Source organism: Gambusia affinis, linkage group LG01 (genome assembly GCF_019740435.1).
Source record: "Gambusia affinis linkage group LG01, SWU_Gaff_1.0, whole genome shotgun sequence".
Classification (NCBI taxonomy): domain Eukaryota; kingdom Metazoa; phylum Chordata; class Actinopteri; order Cyprinodontiformes; family Poeciliidae; genus Gambusia; species Gambusia affinis.
Genome location: NC_057868.1, coordinates 42,058,507 through 42,079,310, shown reverse-complemented (window position 1 = coordinate 42,079,310; position 20,804 = coordinate 42,058,507). Strand labels below are relative to the sequence as shown.

The 20,804-nt window shown below is 38.0% G+C and overlaps 1 pseudogene; it reads right to left on the bottom strand.

Annotated features, from left to right (window-relative positions):
- Positions 1 to 1,736: 1,736 nt before the first annotated feature.
- LOC122830076 overlaps positions 1,737 to 20,804 on the bottom strand; it is a 33,513-nt pseudogene continuing 14,445 nt past the window's right edge.

The following is a 20,804-nucleotide window of genomic DNA, read 5'->3' as shown; positions in this document are numbered from 1 at the left end:
AAATGCATGACTCATCTCAAACCACTCTGCCGAGTGAATCATTTCGCTCGCACATTTATTTTGAGTTTGTATGTTTGTATGCATAAGCTTACAAAAGAGCTGATAAAAATATTAAAAATAGCCCGTGCAGCTACGTGTAAACCTATTAATGAATTGATGCCGGGGTTTTTTTTTCTTTCGCTTTTATTCCTTTGTGGCTCACAGAGGTGATGGAAGCAGGCCAACACGTGCATTCGGCACACATGCATGCAGCCTCTGCCATTTTGTTAAAGGTCTGCAGTGATCAAATAAAGACATTTCCTCCTTCCCATGGCTGGCTCTCTAACTCTAGCTTCATGCCTTTTTTGAAGCTATTCAATCCAAACCGTGAGACATCCGTGACAGCTGCCGTGAGCAGGAAGTGTAAATAATGCACAGTCTGAGTCACAGTCAAGTTTGTTTCCAGTCAGTTCTAGGCCAATCTATTCTCCCTGCCATGTTCCTGCTTCGACTTGAAAAGCAAGAATTTTTTTTTTTTTTTTTTTTTGCCTTACTTCTCACCGCTCATTACTGCGATTTGCCTTAAAACATCTTTAACATGCCAGGCTGAATAGCATGAATGGTAGGTATGCTTACAAGATAAAGTTATGGATCCAACCTTTTCAAATCCTGACACTGAGATCATCCCTCACCTCATCTGACATTTAGCACATTTGCGTTGTGTCAGTTTGCAAGGCTGCTATTGATCCGAGCCGGAAACAACAATCTCTTCTCGTACCTGCATTAAAGCATGGTCCCTCCTTAAAACAGAAGCTGTGACTCCTCTTAGCAAAAGTTATTTTGCTCTGCCAAGTGTGGCTTCCCACAGCTGTCTCTCTGGAGAAATGCATGCTACATGAACAACAACAAGCTCCTCTTCAAACGCATTCTGCTGTTGGGTACATTCGCTACACTCAATATTGGATATTAGTCATTAAAAGGAGGCAGAGAAACAAAGAAGTGTAAAATATTAACTGTTATTGTTCTTGAAAATTTAAACTGCTTTGCCAATACATGAGAGTGAAAACAAAGTTTATATTTAATAACGACTTGTTATTAAATAAAAACAGACAAGGAAAACTATGTATTCCCATGATTTTCAGAATAACTTTGAAGAAACACGTGCAATCACTAAACCAATGCAAGTCAATTTAAGTTGAAAAACCCAGATGCCCTGAAGGTCTGCAGTTTGGAAAACCTCCTAAATCTTTCCATTACTTTAGAAGAGTTTCCATTATGCTATGCTGAACTTTTATCCCCCAAACTTAAGCTGCATTTCATTTGTCTCAGAAGTCATAACTCAGGTATGGGAATAATATTATGCTGAGTTCAATTTGGAAAATCTGTGAAATGTGCTATTTGTTGTGCTCAGTGACCAGGCTAAATAATATGAGTTTCTATTCTCTGCATTGAAATGCTAAAAGTCCTTTCAGGCACAATGTGCTTTAACAAGATACAATTTATCTGAAGTGCAGCTAAAAAGGGACTTGATGTAACTTTTACAATATTTTAACAACAAACTGAATTTGAACTCGAGATTGACCACAATACCAATTTCAAAGTCAGAGTTCTATATGCATGCAATTATTTATTTAACATCTTTGAACTCTGATATTTCATATTTATATTTAAAAATACCATTAATTACCCTTAATATTGAACTCTCAATTTCTCCTGGGCTTTTTGCAGTCTGTGTTTCGACTACTACTTTATGAACGTTATCTCGGCCGATGCTGAAAGTCAGTGCTCCTCACCTTAGCTGAGGAATGTCAAATGTCCAAAGAAAAATTAACCCTTTTGCAAAGTTAATCTAAAACCTATGTAAACCTTTAACTATCCTGAATTTAAAGGGAACCGTTGATTGGGTTTACAGCCTGATGTTGTAAAACCTACAGATTATTTTAAGCAGTGGTCCGACTCTAAAGAATGACCTTAAGTTGATTTACAGATGATCCTTTACTTAAATCCGTCTCAAATATCTCAAATAAACATTGAACTTGTGCAGCATTACCATTTGTCATTTAAATGTAAAATCTGTTGCTGACACTCATTTCTGAAGAGTTGCAGTTATTTTCTATTAGTGCAAAACACATGGTGCAAAATATAAATTCTTTAAACCCCTGAATATTGACCATTGAATTTATCTCCTGTTACCACAGATGCCCAAAAGCAGGTATTCGACTTTAAAGGTTGCTGAAAAAATGTTTTCCAAATTCAAATAGATTAGCATCTTCCCTTTACAAAGCTCAGAGCGATAACTAAAGCAGTGCTAGCATTACAGGATAGCTATCTGGGGTACATTTCTGCAAGTGGATAAGAAATATCCTGGCTCGTGGAACAGGTACCTGAAAAGGAAACTCACCTTTTGGCACCTGCTACAAGCTAAAGAAATAATTTCTGTTTAAGTTAAATCAGTCATCAACTTTGCAATAAAGACTGGAATTTATTTATTTTTTTTCCATTTTAAAAAAAGAAACCAATTAAAAATCCTGGCTGCAAGCCCTGTTTTAATTAGAGAGCGCCAAGCAGAGGGAAGGTTTTCTTACCTTTTACAATCAATACAGCTACGGCTGACAGGCTCTCCACGTCTGTGTCCACAATTTGCCGGCGTGGTAAAGCTGAATGTTTCTGATCATCAGATCTCCGGCTGTTCTCTGCTAAGGAGAGAGGGCTTTATGTAGCATGAGAGATAACAGACCCTGGGGCAGCTCATTAAAGGAAGTACTGAAGTATGTATAAGCTGCAGTAAATAGCGAAGCCATGAATACTTGCAAGTTGTGAGAGGGAGTGATGTTGAACTAAGTGTGATCAGAGCAGATCACAGGTGGCTGAAATAAAAAGCGAGATCAAAAACTAATCCCCAAAATGTTTTTATAAAGACTTGTGTTACTTTTGCTGCCATGGTTGCAGTTTTTTTTTTTTTTTTTTTTTTTTACAAGATTTCAAAAGGTCATCATCTACCCTTCGAAGATATGTTGCAAAAAATAAAAATAAAAAAGTATTTGGAAAAAAGCAACAATGCAGCCAGTTCCTCCACACTCATAGGATAAACAGACCGTCTACCTTTTCATCTAAAGAAGACCCAAAAGCGTGCGAGCAGTAAATTAGCTGAAATTGTTCTACTGGCATTGGCAGCAAAACAAGGAAATATGGCAGCAGACCCAACGTGGTTTAATTATGGAAATTAAACTCCCCAAAGCAGCAAAGTTTAGTTGATAATCTCTTTGGAGTGAAGACATTCTGGTATTTCTGGGTAAGGACGCGCTATTCGGATAAGAACGCTGTCAGTGAGACGCAAGTGAAAAGAATGGCTGGTCTCCAGGGTGCGAAGACGTACAGAAAATGTTTTGTCATTTGAGTGTTTGCCACGCTTTGATTCCTTCTGAAGACATGTCTAATGATGTGCATCCACGTCCGCTTACGCAAGGCTGTGCAGCAGGCCATGTCAAAGCAGAATTCAAGGCGAACCTGGGCTTATTAAAAAGCAGATGAGCTGAGCTGAGACTGAGCTGGAGTTGAAGAAGACTACTTAAAGTGATTTCCACCTGTCACAATGGCTGAACACCTGGCACATTACCTACATAATGACTTTTATATGGGAACTGCATTTCAGCATAGGGACCGACTTGTTTCTATTCACAGAAATACAATTGGAAGCAGATAGGGCTTCAATAATCTATTTGGACTTCCTTCCACAGATTTTCACCTAACCACGCTGGTTTTTTATGCTTCAGTGGAGACATTTAAAGTTGCAAAATGAATGATATCAAACTCGCCACAGCAATACTGGCCACTGTTAATACTTCCAAGAAATTTATTGTAGGCTCGTTAACTAGTCGTTTTTTAGCTTAATGGTAGAGATGGAGGGAAACATTTTGCACATTAAAAAAGGGAGACCCAAGAACTTTTCCAGAACTGGTTGAGTTTCACCTGGGTGTTTGAACAGGTGTTATGTGAATTTTTTTTATTTATTTATTTATTTTTTCCCCACCAGGGGGTCTTTTTGTGGGCTTTAGTGTCCCTTATTCGAAAGTAGGCTGACAGGAAAGGGGGAAGAAGAGGTGGGAAGACAAACGTCGGCCGGGTCCGGGAATCAAACCCGCGAAATGTGGGTCGCGCTATCCCCTACGCCACCACAGCACGCCCGTTATGTGAGGTTTTAAAGAAATCATGCTTTTAATTACTAGAGTTATCTAAGATTTGTGTTGGTTGCCTCTTCAGTTCGACCTCATTTCATGTTCTGAAATACAAATTAATTTCTTTCTGGCCAGGCCAGCAAGAAAAATATTTTTTTCCAATGAATTCTGCTTTGACATGGCCAGGTCAAATGCAGGTGGTAATGCACTGATATTTAGCCATTCCAGCAAATCTGTGAAAGAAATCTGCACTGTGGTTTATTTAATTAAGTGAAATGAAAACATTCTTAATATCAAAATAAGTTGATCCAGCCACCAGCTGAGGGGTACGACTAGGCTTGCTACTGTGTTGAAGGCTACAAAATTAAACTACAGCCAACTAGATCAACCTGATTAACACCATTCGTAATTTAAGTCTTAAATTTAGAACATAATGGTCTTATTAAATCTTTGGAAAGGTTTTAAAATGGAACTTCTAAAACTGTCTTAAATAAAATGTGGCAACAATTGAGATGTGGCAACACCTGTTTGCCATTTCATTGAAATGGCAAACAGGTGTAATGACTTTGAACTTGCATCAGCAGATAACAGGAGCCTAAGCATAAAAACGGATATAAACTCAAAATGTTTATCCTTTTAGGACATAAACATAAAAGATTCTGTTTAGAGTTTGTGATGCTAACCCTTCTAATTATGATTGCTAAACTAATGTAATATCAGTTCAATTCAGCTGGACTTTATTGTCTTTGAAAAGCAATTTGCAAAAACACACATTAAAAAAAACAAAAAACTAGAAAAATGCAAAAGTCTTCATAAATTTTCAGCATAGAACAAAAGCGGGTAGAATCAGCAGAGTCCTCTCATACAGGAATTTATCAGTCTAACAGAAGGTATAATTGACCGCTTATGTCAGAAAGGAAATAAGTGTTTTTCCACAAAATTGGCTCCAGTGCTTAACCATGTCTGATGCTCAGCTTTCAGCTTAGATTAAATGTACTTCCTGTCACATGGGAGCTATCTGTCACCTAGTCAATATTTTCAGACCGGATTAAAGCATGCATTTGTATCTGTTTTAATTTGAATCTCTGTGGATGATCATAGCACTGGCTGGTCTCTGACTAGCTAGTCTCTGATTGAATGTAGCAGTTTAACACAGCTTTTCTTAGCACTATTTGACGACGCTGATGGTGTTTAACAATTGACTTCAAATGGTGTTTCAGTGTAAAAGAGCAGCTGTGAACGCTACTGAATGACCTAAATTTTGATTAGAGAAATCAGAGGAAAGCACATTGGATATGCTGTTCTCTAAAGCATCAAAAAGGATCTTTGGATTTTGGCCAAGTGGAGTTGTTCATTCATGTCAACAGGTAAAGTGTAGTAAATAACTTACTACATCAAAACACATTTACCATAAGCTACCCTAAAATGTTCACTATGTAATTGTAGTACACAACTTTAAAATATCAGCTATAAATCCTTCTGCACATTTTCATGCAGGCTAGAGTAGCTAATCTCACGAGAAATTGACCGCCAGACAATATGTTTTTTAGGCAATTTTTGTTACAGTGATTTTGGGTCAGATACAGATTTTTCATTTCTTTTCTTATCCATTTTGAACAACTATCCAACCAGAACCGGTGCTGCTACACAACAAAAGAAGAAAAGCCACCAGAGTAGAGCAAAAGAACTGCTAGAGAAACTGGAATGTAATGAGACCAGTGTTTGCTTTCAATTCAGAAACATTGAAAAGAATTGCTTCTGACAAGACCCCACCAGTGTGTGTTGTTTCCTAGAAAGTATTAGGGGCATATTTTTTTTTTGATGCGTCAAGAATAAACAGGAGGAAAACAAAAGAAATGTTGTTTTCAGTTTAGTTAGATGTTGTCTATTTATTTTTTTGACTAAAATTATCCATCCAAAAAACGAAACTAATCCAGAAGTTTTAAATACGATGCTTAACATTTGGTTGGTTTATGACCCCACCTCCTCTTTTCAATAACACTTCATTTCTCTGGCTCAGCTAAGCTAAGAAACCACTACTGCATGCTGAGGACGTTGCCTATGGTAGTGGCAACACAAAGAACTGGTGCAAGTCAAATTTTACAACTACTTTAACACTCAAGCAAATTCGATGAAAAACAATAAATTTAGTTCATTAGGGCTCCTAAAGAATAACTCAAAATATCTGATTAGTACACTTCTATGTATGAGTAAGGGTCACTCACGCCGCCTACAAGCTCGAAGTGGCCGTCTCCCTTGGTGATGAGCTGTCCATTAAATGCCCAGGAGAAGGACACATCCAGGACAGGATCACTGGCCACCTGGCAGGGCAACACGATGCTCTCCCCTACAATAATCTCCATGTCCACTGGTCCCTGAATGATTCTGGTTGGATCTGCCATTAAAACAAACAACAAAAAAACAAAAACAAAAAACAAAGTCTGAAGGATAGCCGCCAGACTTTAACAATAAACAAGGTGTCTCATTGCAAACAGAAAAGCAGACCTTTTGTTGATTTCACTGAAAACAGAAGCAGAGATGCAACACTTTCTGGAAAACAAGCTCTGTACAACAGTGAGTCACAGGCTTAGCCATGTTGTCTTTGTACAGAAAGGTCCCAGTCAAATACTGTGTGATTACATGCAGCCTGCTGCCTCTAAAATGGGTAATAGGATGACACAGATTGTATAATCTTCTGAAATCCTGATGGAAATTGCAATGCTGCTGATCAGATAAAACCGCACATAACAGGCTCCGTGTAGATCTAGTACGGGAAATGAGGAGCGCCGCTACACTAAAGCAATCATTTAGAGAAGTCCTCTGAGCTTCAAAAAGGCAAGATAATGAAAGTGAGGAAATCAGAGGAAGAAGGGGGAGCACAAAGGAAGAGAACTTGTACTCTTACATCTTTACGCTGAATGTCAAGGAGAAAAGTCGCTGGTAAAGAATCAATGTCACGGTCAGAGCCGAGCATCACTGACTGGTTTGTGTCGATGATAAATACTCAAGTCATCTATAGAAATAACTGGCCTTGGTGATTATAGCGGCAGACAATATCATTCAGCACATTAACAAAACCAATAAGAAACCCGGAGAACACTAAGCTGTCACTCCAGAGGCGAAAAGAAAAAAAAAAGAAATGCATGTTCAACAATAACAGAATCCGTGACACCACCTCACTAATGCTTTCACTGCTTCCACTCAAGGCACTTTCACTTGCTGCAGTAAATTGGTTGTTTCAGCTGCTTTGAGGAAAACAGTGTTCAAGTACTTTGTCAAATACGTTCCGAGTGGATTATTGCAGCCTCACAAAACCCCTGAAAGACAAGCCTTTTCGAGTCACAGAGCACGTTTTGATTATGCAAGGAGAAAAAAAAAATTCAGCTTTTTGCCAAAGTATGCAAAAATGCTTTCTGCTAAACACAATTCTGAGAGCAAAATGTAAAAGGTTGCAATTGGTGAATGACCTAAATGCAGCAGCTCTTTCTTGTGATGACGCACACCGAGCAGTGAATTGTGCTTACTAAGTGGGGTGCAATTTAACAGCGCAGCTCACCTGTAACCAGGAGCCTTCCAGTTGTGCTCGACATCCCAAATCTGTTCCTGGCGAAGCACGTGTAGCTGCCTGCGTCCGACTTGCTCACATTGGCCAGCCTCAGAGTTCCATCTGGAGAAAGTGTGATCCTGTGCAGGTGGAGGCAAACACAGACAGCAACAACATAAAGCTGAAAACTAGATGTATAAACATACAATTTGAATAAACCTTTTTTTGTTTTAGGTTAAAATTGTTTTATCATTTTCCTGTAATGATGAAGTTTACATAAATACCTATACGCTAAGCTTACTTTGCCTTTAAATGATCTGCGGAAGCTTAAATGACAAAATAACACTTCTTATTAAGCTATATGGCTCGGAATAAACTCTAGTGACTCTTGCAGTGAAACATCCACACATGATCCAGCTACTTTTCTCTCCTTTTTCCCTCCCGCCCGCAGAGCACCACTCCCCACTCAGCTCCTCCAGACTAGCGGCAGCAGCACTTAAACACCTGGTGGAACTAGGCATCTGCAGAGCTCATTATAAAAACTAAAATGCTCCTAATAATGGTTATAAACAACATCAATGGATGCAGAAGGATTATTGTACTGGAGGTTCTTAAAGAGATGGAGGCAAATTTTAAAATATGGTTATGATACAAAGTCAAGCTTCTGTTAAGCAACTTTAACTTCTGGTGGGGAAGAAAGTCTGATCTAAGAAAAGGAGAAAGTTAGGCGTCTTTATAAACTGTAGGTAAATGCCTTCCTCCAACTGGAACTTGTTTAATCAACATTTAATCAATGCATAAACACTTATTTAATTTTTTTCTGTGCTCCACACTTGCATCAGGATCTTATAATTAATCGCTGTTTGTATCTGGAGTCACTATTGATCAGATCAAGAGAGCAGAGCGTGGGAATAAATGCCAGTGCTGTCCTAATTGCATTCCCATGGACGACTGCTAACTAGTTGCTGTGATTACCTGTCGTTGGTGTGGATAGGAAGGTTCCCCTTCTTCCATAAAATGCTTGCTGTCGGGTAGGCCTGGGGCTTGCAGTCCAACGTCACCGTTGTTCCAGCTTTGGCTTTGAGCAAAGCTCTGAGGACATTCCCCGTGAAGTCCGGAGCAGAAGCTGATGGTGGTGGGGGTGAAAGCAAACTGTCTTTTAGCACAAGAGTGCAGGAGATCTCACAAGGCATTTGAAGCACTCTGTAATTCAATCTGTGAAAATCAATAAATGTTGAAGAGATGGAGACAGATGCTTTAATTATTTGTAATGAGAATGGAATGGATACGGAGAGTAACAATGCTGTGAGTTTCATTTTCTCTTGCTTGGGTCGTATTGAATAAAGGCATCAGTTAAAGTAATGCATAAAAAATTACAAAGCAATTCTGTGTAAAAATTTAACTTTGTTTATCCCGTTTACATAAATATACGCAAAAGTATTCGCACCCATTCAATTTTATCAAGTATTTAGGGTATTTGTTCAATTTCTTTTAACCTATTTGAACAAATTAAGGCTGAAAATTTGTCAATTTGTCTACATGACACATTAATCACAGTCAAACGTTACAGAGAGCATACATAAATATCAACTCTTCAGTCGTGGAAGAGTTAAGAGTTGTTCTTCTGGTGAATGTCTTTTACAACCTCTAAGATGTTTTCATAGAGGATAACTGTGTTTAGTTCTGGTTTTTCTTCCATTGGCAGGATGCAGGTTTTCTATCTATGTTATAAACAAAAGTATTCCACAGCATGAAGCTATCACTGCCATGTTTTAGGGTGACATTCACAGCTAATTCTTGAACAAATAAGAGTTTTGTAGCCCAAATAATGTGTGACATAGTACAATATCAACTTTTTGTTTTTTTTCGTTTGTTTTGTTTTTTCAATTGAGGTCAGAACTGAGAAGCCAACGAATTATAGTTGTCCTGTCAACAGATTTTTGTTTTCACCTGAGCTATGAGTCTCCACAGCTCCTTCTGAATCACCATAGCAACTTCTCACTACTCTATTTACTATTTCGGTGACTTCTGAAGGTATTACATCAACAACACTTCACGATAATGCTTTACTTTGTGTTGGTCTAGCACATAAAATCCCCATAAAGGCTGTAATGCGACAACATATGAAAAAAATAATAATTTTAGAGTGAAAAATTAATTTTGTAAGGCAGTAGAAAGAAAAAAAAGAAGAATAAATATAAATGCGTTTGACACCACAAAATTATCCTCACTTGACCCCTCTATCCACTAAGCCATACAACCTTTAAGAAAGACAGTAAGATAACCTTTAGATTCTTTTGGTAACAATGATTTGGGGATTTAGGAGATAAATGCCATCCTACCTAAAACCATTAGTTCGGCCGCAAAATATATGACGCCGTGTTTGTTCTCAGCCACACACTGGTACATGCCAGCATCAGATAGCGTGAGCGGCGACACCGTAAGGACCCCATCCTCCACGTGGATCCTGTCCTGTGAAGACAGGGATGAAAGAAACAATTATTGCTTGAGAGTTAAGGGTAGCTTTTGCTTTTGCATGTCACAATCTGATAAATGTTGGTAAACAGAAGATTTTCAAAAACATTGCCGGCGTTTGCAGATTAAATCAAGATAGTGCGGTTTTTATTCCTTTTAAGTTCTGTGTGTACGTCGTTCTTAATAAAACCATACTTAGTTTATTTAAAAAAAGGAGTGATCAAGTCTTACTATTTCATCACTTGTCCTGCGTACAGCATACAAATCATGAGACATACTGCTCTCTTTACATATATTAGGACTCCTGAAAAAGATCTTTTAAAAGCATTAAGCTAATGTTATCTTTTATTGCAGTTGCATCATCACATGCTAGAAAAGTTGAACAAATTCCACCTTTAACTTGTCTAAATTTCAGGAGGGTTAAAGAAAAAAATCAAAATCCACAGTACACTTACTGATTCATGTAGAGTTTTTGTTACACTAGTCAGTCATCCTGTGAACCCCGTTTTAAAACTACAGAGCAGTTTGTCTACCTGAGCAAACAGCCCAACCTATTATAGTATGATGTGGAGAAAAAATGTGGACAGACTCAAAACTTTATGTCAGGGAAAGGCAACTTTCAGCAGCAACTAGAAATGTACCTCATAGTTACCTGTAATAACTAATCAGCACAAACTCTGTACATTTACAAAAATATGTATAATCTATGTATCTAGCATCGGCTATGCTTGCTCAAGCTACTTTATTCCTTTTAAAAAATACAACAAATCCACAATCAATTATACATTTCCATGTTATTAAGTTTTACAACATAATAAAATTGAATTAAAAAAGGACAAAATTCATTGTTCACTGCTGACAGAACTATGATATGAAATCCTATGTTTTAATGTCTTTTGAAAACCAGCGTAAAAGGATAGGATAGAGTCTCATAAATGCTAGAACATATGAGACAGAAGAGAAGTTTCAGAAGGTGAAATATGATTGTTTCTGGGCACAGATCTGTGGAAGAAAAAAAAATATTGTTTTGGAGGGCCAGAGCGGCGCAATACACAGGAATAAAGGGTCTGGATCAGCGGCTAACTAACGATCCTTTGGTCAGTGTGAATGACACCAGTTTCTTTGTAGAGATGAGAGAACAATCAGAGCAACAGTCAGTCAATAATGTCTTTATCGTAGCGTGGCAAACAGAAGCCATTACTTACTGAAAGAAACAAGACAGCCTACAGAATCTCAGACCAGGTGAAGCCAAATCCTTTGACTCATGTTACAAAGATTGGACTAAGCTTGTTTTTTTTTCTTCAATACTTTCAGGAAAAGAAATCACCGAGCATCATTTTATCAGTGCCATCACTAACCAGAGTAAAGAAAGCAGCATCTTCTGGGAACATATCTCGGCAAGAGGAAGTGGGAAACAAGTCAGGGTAAAGGGCAGAGTGCTTATGATCTGTGGTTTACATTTGAACAAGTCAACCCACTGAAGTTGGAGTAAGATGACACAAAACGCCGCTTCAGGAAAGATCTAGAACTATTCTGGGACCACCCAGTGAGAAATGGATCAGAACCAAGAGCTCTGGAGAGAACTGAACACGGCTCGGCAATACAACTCCCCATCCCATCTGGTACAGCTGAAGTATTTCTGCCAAGAGCACTGGACAACGCTTCCAAATGAAAGGTGTACCGGGCTTGTAGGAATTACGTGGAAATCTCAAGGCTGCTGTTGTTGCCATGGATCCGTAAACCAACAACTATGAGTGAGAGTGATAAACACATGTTGTGTGTTTCCCAGTATCGCATGCTGTGAATGTGAATGCATAGTTTCTGACTAAAGTATTTACCGCCATCAAGTGTTGCAGTCTAATATATTTTATTAGATTTTTTTAGATGATTGACTAACAAAACTAGTATTTTTATAAAAAGTTAGAGCAGGGATGCCAAATTTATTTTCTTTTTTTTTGGGCCATATCAAAAATGTAAATGTTCTTAAAGGGCCAATTGTGCCAAAATGTATAGATAGGACTCATTAAACTGTTAACATATCAATAAATAGCTGTTGGTTTCAGCATTCAATAAGTGTTTCTTAAAATGAAACAATATTGAACGTCTATCCAGGATTTTGTGATTGATTTTGTGTTTTCCTGCAATCAAAATCACAGATTTTGTGGTGCTAATTCAGAAATATTTCCAAGTAATCTTTGTGATATTTGAGCTTCTGTACGATGTTAAATGTGACTTTTTAACAATCGCTGTATTAGTCACGGACTACAACTTAACATTACGTAAGGCTGAGGTAGCAGTCACTTAAGCAAAATTGGTCTGTAAAATCTGAAAAAAAGTTGATTTTGTGTGAATTTAGCCCAAGTTTTGCAGATTTGTGAACAACTGGAGGGAAATATTGATGTAATTTGGAATCTAGAGGGTCACATAAAAGTTACGGTGGCCTCGAGTTTGACACATGTGAGTTAGAGTATTGTTCCTCTGTTCTTCTTAGGCAAAAACAATGCACACAGAAATATGGCTTTTCTAAGACGCTGATGCTGAAAAGGCTACAAAATGCTCCAATATTGCAAGGCCAGTTTTAATATTGAGTGAAACCTAAAAATAAAACTATTTTTAGGCAGTTGAATGTATTTATTTTACATACAAATGACCAAAAAGTAAAGTTACTAATATATAGGAAGCACGTCATGCTAGTGAAATGGCATTGGTTTAATTTCTAAGTGTGTGGGCATTCAGTCAGTTATCTGATAACTAAAATACAGATGAAAAGAATAATTTCAACGTCAAATAATGATGAGGCAAAATAAAGAAAAAGAACATAATTCAGTATTTAGATTTAAATATTTACTAGATATTTACTGTATCTAGTAAGATATTCCCAATGGTTTTCAATGTGGCTAAATTACTACGCTGGAAAAATGAGATGCATTCATTTCTATAATATCAAGTCACACTTCTGTTTTAAAGTCATTTTCATTTTATTATCCAAACTATAAAATATATTTTTAAGATTTTGCTCATCCTTTTGACATTGACAAGGAGAAACTATTGAAAACAAAAATCAAATAACCACTTATTTAATGTTTTTTTAATACGTTTTATAAAAGGAAGATGAAATGACCAAAATAAACTAAAAAGCAACAGAACAAATGGTTCATGGACCATACACCATACAGGTGAGTGAAAACGTTTAGTTTATTGGATACAAAGGGGTTAGAAAGTAAGGGGGGGTTGAATGAAAATGCACATCACAATTCTAAAGTTTCATTTCATTTCCTTCCATTAGCATGCACGACATTGTGCTTGTAAATCATGTGAAATCCCAGTAAAATACAATGAAGTTTATACTTGTAAAATATTAAAAGTTAAATTGGTACAAATGCTTCTTTCTGCAAGGCGCTGCAGATTCTCTTTTCCTCTGAGACATTAAGATGCCAAGAAAATATAGAGTGACATTTAAGAATGCCTCTTTAATAATGATTTAAAACTCATTATATTTGCTGTGTAATTCAGTGTGTCTAGCAGTGAGCTTTTTTAAGGGTCAAAAAACAAGACAAAAAAAAAAAATACTTTTCAGCAGCCAGTTAAAATCAGCCAAGTTTAAAGCAACTGAGCTGAGAATATGCCAGACGTGCGTGCTTGTCTTTTGTGGTTTGGACTGAGGTGTGCAGTCCCATATAATATATTTCACAGTAGATTAAGCCCATTGTCCCTAAATCTCAAGGAGCTTAAACATGCACCATGAATAATGAAAAACAACTCTCGACTCCATTCAAATGAAATGGAGCAATCTCTTGGGAACTCGACTGATCCGCTCTCTAAGAAGCTGTAATCTGCCAAGGTGAAGCAGAACCAGCCCCAGCGAAATCCAAGTCTCATCACTGGCACACCTTCGCGAGATGTTTACACTCTTATCCAACGCGCTGGAAAAACCGACAACAAGCTCTCACGCCGCACTTCTCTGAATAAAATTGCTGAGCTGCGGGTGCAGATTAAGTATGTAAAATGAAACGCTTTTAGACGGCGGTGATTTACCTCTGAGAGGAGCTGCTGGCCATTCTTCAGCCAAGCGTAGGAGGGTTTGGGCTTTCCGTTGGCACTCCCAGTGCAGTCTCTCCTCTATGGCCATTCCCGTGTCCTTCATGGTCTGGATCCACTGAGGCTTGGCTGAGGACACAGAAATACCTCTCTTATGAAATATCTCACAAGAACCCAGAGGAAGGCTCTTTTTAAGGAAGCGGCACCGGGCCATTAAGTATGCCACTTCCCAAATAGTTCAAAGGAAGCACAGATTGGCAGCTCAAACAGGATGGGCTTGTCCTTAAGGGGGAAGAGAGAAACGATTGAATATTTCATCACTCAAATGTTTCGCGAGCCTGTGGCAACACAAGATTACCATTAAACACTGAACCACACAGCGGAAACCTTCTCACCACTGGTAGAGTGCACATGACATCGCCACCCAACCCAACCTGTCACCTTAAGTGTGTGTAAAAAAAACCCCATCAACCCTGCACATAACTTCCAGCATTACATATGCACAACTTTTCAGATTTTTTTTTTTCTGTTGTTTTTTTACTTTTTATTTTATTTTTTTATGGGAAGAATGCAGCGCTCATAATAAGCACAGCTCCTTTGCAGGCGCCAAGCATGCTGTCAGTTTCAATGTCACAGGTGTCATTTTCGCTTCTGTAATGAATTCACAGAAAAAGGCAGCAGCCGGAATGAGCCAAGGGGGCAAACTTTAAATAGAACAATCGCAAAGCAATAAAATAATAAAAATATTAAAACCAAGCAGACGTCTTTTTAAAAAAAATCTCCAATTACACTCTAACAACAATGAAATTCCCATGTTTCTCACGCTACTATATTTTAAGGTGAAAGTGTAAAAGGGTAAACATTTTGAAACTTTTTCAGTTGTTTTCCAACTCTAGAAAAAAAAAAAAATCTCATACATTCATAAGTGGAAGCATGCAAACTTAAACAGAAAAGCCACACATCCAAGACTAGAACCAGAAAGACCATCTTGCTACGAGGCAGCACAGCTAACCGCTAAACCTGTAAATATTTATTATGTGAGCTCTTTAAAAATGCTGAAAAAACCCTCTCCTGTAGAGGTAAATTATTTAAACAAAAGACGTCACCAATACAGTAGGAGAACAAATATTTTGTTTAAATATAACTGTGTTTAATCTAATTTCTCCTGTGTGTTGCTTTACAAGGCTGTCCATAAATTAAACAAAAATAATTAAACTTTGTGAAACATATTTTCAATGAGCAGGACTTTTTTTTGTAGTTTAAAATGGGTTTTGAATAAAACCTCTTTAAAATTTCTGAATATTTCAAAGGTTATGCTGAGACTTTGGGTTCTTTTTAGCCCAGTATCTTGCATTTCTTTGTTGATATTTACGCATTTTTTTATCTGAGGAGCTGGGATTTCATAGTTGAACTTCAGAATTACGTTTTCAGGTCCTTTTTGAGGCTTTTGCTGAAGTTTCCTTAAGAAACTTCAGATTCTGTTTATGTTACATACAGACTTCTGCACGCAAAAACTGCTTGAATACGTGAATTAAATATTTGTGCAAATATGTACATTTCTTAATAGCCTTGCTGATGGTAACAAACGTGTTTCTTGAAAAAAAAAAGCAAATAAAAATCACATACCGTAAAAAGCCAGCCGACCAGTAGCTGTGTTTCTTCCCATTTTGTTCTCCGCCACACACTCGTACCCTCCTGTATCGTCCTGCTGGAAGCTCGGAATCTCCAGCACTGCATTTGAATACTTCATTTTGACTTTGCTGGGAAATGGGACTCCGTTAGCCCTCCTCCAGGTGATTTCTGGAACGGGGCTGCATCAAAAAAAGTAGGCAAATTTAGCTCAGGTAGTAATAATGAGCGATAATGAAGCATTTGATGGACTATAAAAGCGTCCTTTGTGTATTTTTGTGGATAAATGGTTCAGATTAAGCCCAATCCAACCATGAAAATAAAAAAAAAGCTTCTCAGCATGAGTTTTAAAACCAATCATGACTTTTTTTTCCCCATTCCACACACTGAGAAATATAATTACAAGAGGATGTTTTTATTTATGTATTTTTTTAAACCTAAAGGTTTGTCTTCTGGAATGATGGGCAAAGGAAACCTGAAAACACTCTTCGAGGAATTTGACTTACTTCCCAAGGGCGAAGCACTCCAGAGTAACTGTTGATCCTTTCGAAGAAGGTACATTATCTGGAAAATTAACTTCTATTTTTGGCTCGTATTCGCCCATCACTCCTGTAAGGAGCAAGCACAAGAACCTGCTCAGTCTTCTATTATTTATGACTTACCTACAATAATACTGGCACGGAGGTTCAAGCAATGACACTAAGGACAAATAAAAGACAAAATGAACAAACATTCTCTAATGAGAATACTTTTAGCTGTGCATCACTTAAATGTACAGTCACTGGATGTTGTGCAGAGCCAGCGAGGAATAACTCAAAACACAGCGAGAGAGGGGGGGAATTAATGTCTTGTTTTTTTCAGTCAGCAGCTTCTTATCTATTATTTCAAAGCTTGAGTGGGCAGTTTTATTATTTATATCATTATTCAGGGAAAGGCGCAGAAGACGGGGATCAGACAGTGATGCAATAGGATTTAAATTTATGCAGCTACATGTACAGTACACTGAGTGGAAACTAACTGGTTGAGCCACCAGAACACTCAATGTAATGGTCCAGTGACGTATGACTCATGTTTAATTCATCTGAGGCAATCTTTATTCAGTCTTTCTATGAAACCATATCAGGGAACAGAACAATCCTGAAAATTCACGTGAAAGCAGGAGGAAGGTCTTTAAAGGGGAACGCAAATTATGAGGAGGCCAAGTCAGCACAGGGGGACGTTTGGGGGATTTGTTTGTTGAAAACCAAATGTGTATGACAAGCTACTGGTACTTAGGGACTTAAATGCAGCGATGGACAACAAAAAGAGTTCTTTGATAATCTGGTGACAAAAGAGACATCAAGAAAAATAAATAAATGAAAAAATTGTTGAATGTCATGAACGTTTGCAGCATCTTACCGTCTGTCCTGAGGATCAGAGAAGTGGGCGAGCTCTGAACCTTGCCTTTTGTGATGCTGTTCATCACCACGCATGTGTAGTTCCCCACATCAGAGGGCTCTACCTTAGCTATGTAAAGGTTTCCCGTCTGCTGGGAGACAAATCGCCGATTGTCTTGCTGAACAAAGTATGGATACTCATTGAAGACCCATGCATATGTAAGGTCTGAAAGACAAACAATCAGACATGCAAGCAATTGATGAACACTCTTAAGACATGACTTAATATGTTACTTTATTACTGATGTAATCATGTTTATTATTTTTAAACATGATTAAGAACTACAATTTATATAAAAGCCTGAGAAACTTCTCCAAGTTTTTGCAGTTGTATTTTCTTAATTTCTGCACTGGATTCACAAAGCAGATTGCACTAAATACAATGCAGACACTAACACGTTAATAAAGTCCAGGAAATGGGGGCAATTTGCAATTTGAAAATTTTTACATGAAATCTACAGAAAAGTAGTGCTTTACATTTTATGATTATTTAAGAAAACACACACACACACACACAAACTGCATGCCACAACCTGAGGAGGCATTCTGATTTTCAATTTTGAGTGCACCATCTAATCGGAGACTTCTTGTTATGATGGTGTTTTTAAATTGTTGCCTGTGAGTATCTACCTCCTGATGAAGTGGGTGTCCCACACAGTAACACCACTCCTTGTCCCTCTCGGACTGACACAGCGCTTCTGGTGTGAACTTTGAAATGATCTAAATCTGAGGAAAGACAAAAGAAACAACCAACCATCAAGATTCTAGTTGTTCCTTATCAAGGAGGGAAAAGCACAGGAGTGTGTGAAACAAGACATTTTTAAAAAAACTGATGCATTGCTACGGAAAATGAGAACTGTTTTTTTCGGAGAAAAGAAAAGCTGCTTAATCTAAATTCCACTGTGTGATATTATTAGGCAAATTGTATTCACCTGGATTCAATTATTTTTGAACAAATACTGTGCACTCAGACAGTCTGAAATGTCATTAGGCCTCAAACCTCAATGTTTGACAATAGGAAAGTGAATTTTGCCTTTCTCTGGGGAATAATTATGTGAACACATTAGGCAGCTGAAGTAACAGAGGAGACTTTTCCAAAATTTCCTTTTACATGTTGCAGTTTAATGGGTTTTGAATTTTAAAGAGCAAATACATTGCAAATAAATCACAATTCTATTACCTCTATTGTAAACAAAAAAATAAACACAAAATATAATTAAGTAAAGGTAACATCTATATGACTGATAGTATGAAGTTTTCTTTCTATTTTCTTTGTCAAAACATCTGACTGGAAGGAGTCAAGTTGATTTTTGACCGCTTATTGTTAGTAGAAAACGGCAAGTGCTCTTATTTTCCCTCTGAGACTGAAATCTTCTGTGCAGAAAAAGTAGAAGGGCTTTTGTTAGAGTAAATAGGTGAGGAATAAGATTTCTCCTCACCAGCCACAAATAGCATCTTTATTCAATATTCTTTTTGGCCCAGAGTAATTAAACAATTAGAATGTTATCTTAAGCAGAAGGAACAATGAAGAAAGAGGACAGAGCTCATGCCACTGTTACAACATAACTCGAGCAAGGTGAAATGCTTGTCTGCATAAAATTTATGTGGTAGGAAAATCTGTTGTTTTAACATATTTATCTGGTGTCCACATTGTCAGTACATCCACTGCTGCCACCAGGTCTCAAAAGATGAGACTAAATACTGATTTTACAAAGTCAGTAATTTGCATAACAACTACAATGTATATGTATTTCTTTTTCTCCCAAAATGAATGATGTAACCTCTGAATCGCTTTCTGTCTTTGTTTTCCTTTACCACATCTTTTAGCACCTCGCATTTGCATCTGTGAAAATCGTATACAATGGCATTAGAGTGTTATAGCTGACTTTGTGTTTGTTTCTTCTAATGACATTTTCAGTTAATTTGCACCTTGTCATGAAAAATGTGCACAGGAAGCATGATTAAGTCGGAGTGCTCACTTGCCTAATGAATAGCTATCTAATGCATGACATGAAAACTGAGAAAAGGCATTGACGGGTTTATGGAAAAAGTGAAACCACAGAAACAGAGTCTGTGAGAGATTAAACACTGAAACATTGCAGCTGCACTGGTTTATTCCAAATGTGTTTCTTTTTCTAAGTACAGCTTTGCTGCAGTTTTGAGTAAAAGTACCAGACATATTAATTAACTTACAGGCAAACTGTAGACTTGCTCTCCTGCTCAGTATAGCTCCTACAGTGTTGTAGGCCATACACTGATACATCCCTACATCCTGGTAGCGGTCCAGATTGCCTATAATGAGGTTGCCCCCAGACAGACGCCGCCGATGATCCAGGCCCAGATTTATGAGAGTCCCGTTCAGTGACCATCTGTGAGGGCAAACACACCATCAGTTGGCGGCAAAATGCGTGGTCCATCTTTTTCTCGCAATCAAGGTGGTGTTACAAGGCGTGAATGGAAAACACAACTCAGAATGGTGGAAGAAGACATTCACTATGTGGCAGACATAGAGACCCTGCTAAAGGAATACATACTTTATGGACTGTTCTTAACTTTGTCATTTTACAGATACAAACATGAATGTATTTCATTGAGATTTCCTGTAAAAGACCAACAAACTTTCACATGTGAAGTGGAAGGACAACTTGTACAATTCAAAATTTTAAAAGTGTAGCATGCATTTATATTTAGCATGGCTTCAGTCAATAACTTCAAAAAACACTAGGAGGAGCACTCCGTAGTAGTGTCCTTCCATGCCAACAAAGTCTATATCTATACCTTATACTGTTTTGTGGTGTTGCATAGGTATCAGCTTAAATCCAGTAGAGGCGGGCTCCATAATAGACCGCTGCCCCGTTCTATCGGTAACTACACTACAACAGCAGAGAGTCTTTGGTGTTCCAAGGACCCCCAGAGAACCAGTAGTTCCCGGCACATGGACCAAGTCTTCAAGTCCCACTGGCCTCTCTCCCCAACTTAACATACCCCAAGTAAGCACTACCCAAGTCAACAACCCCAGTCCTAAACTCAAACCTTATTCTATCCCAGTGGTACCACAGCCAAATAGCACTGCAACAACCATAACTATTTGAGAGGCATCCTGGAGCAAAGATGGCCACCCTACAGGGAACCAGAGCAAGCTCCAAGCCCATCAAGAATCCTGTCCTATACCAGATAACAACAGTCAGTAACATCAACAAGCCAGGTAAGATTGCACAGGGAGCAATATACCATCTCCCACTTGACTACAAAAACTCTCATGCCACACCCATTGTCACCACAGAGCAGCACCCACATAATCTCGGATTATTGTTCTCCATGTCTGGTAAGTGAATTTAGGTGGACAAAGTATCTTGGTAAGTTAGCAGATAGGCCAAGATGATAGATTGACCAGTTGTCTGCAAGATTTTAAAAGCTTGGAAAGTTGTACCATCACCAGACCCTGTACTCAACAAAATTCTCAACAATTTCATGACTGACCAGTCGGGTGTGCTCTTTGGTCCTCCTTATTTAGGTAGTTTTCTCCAC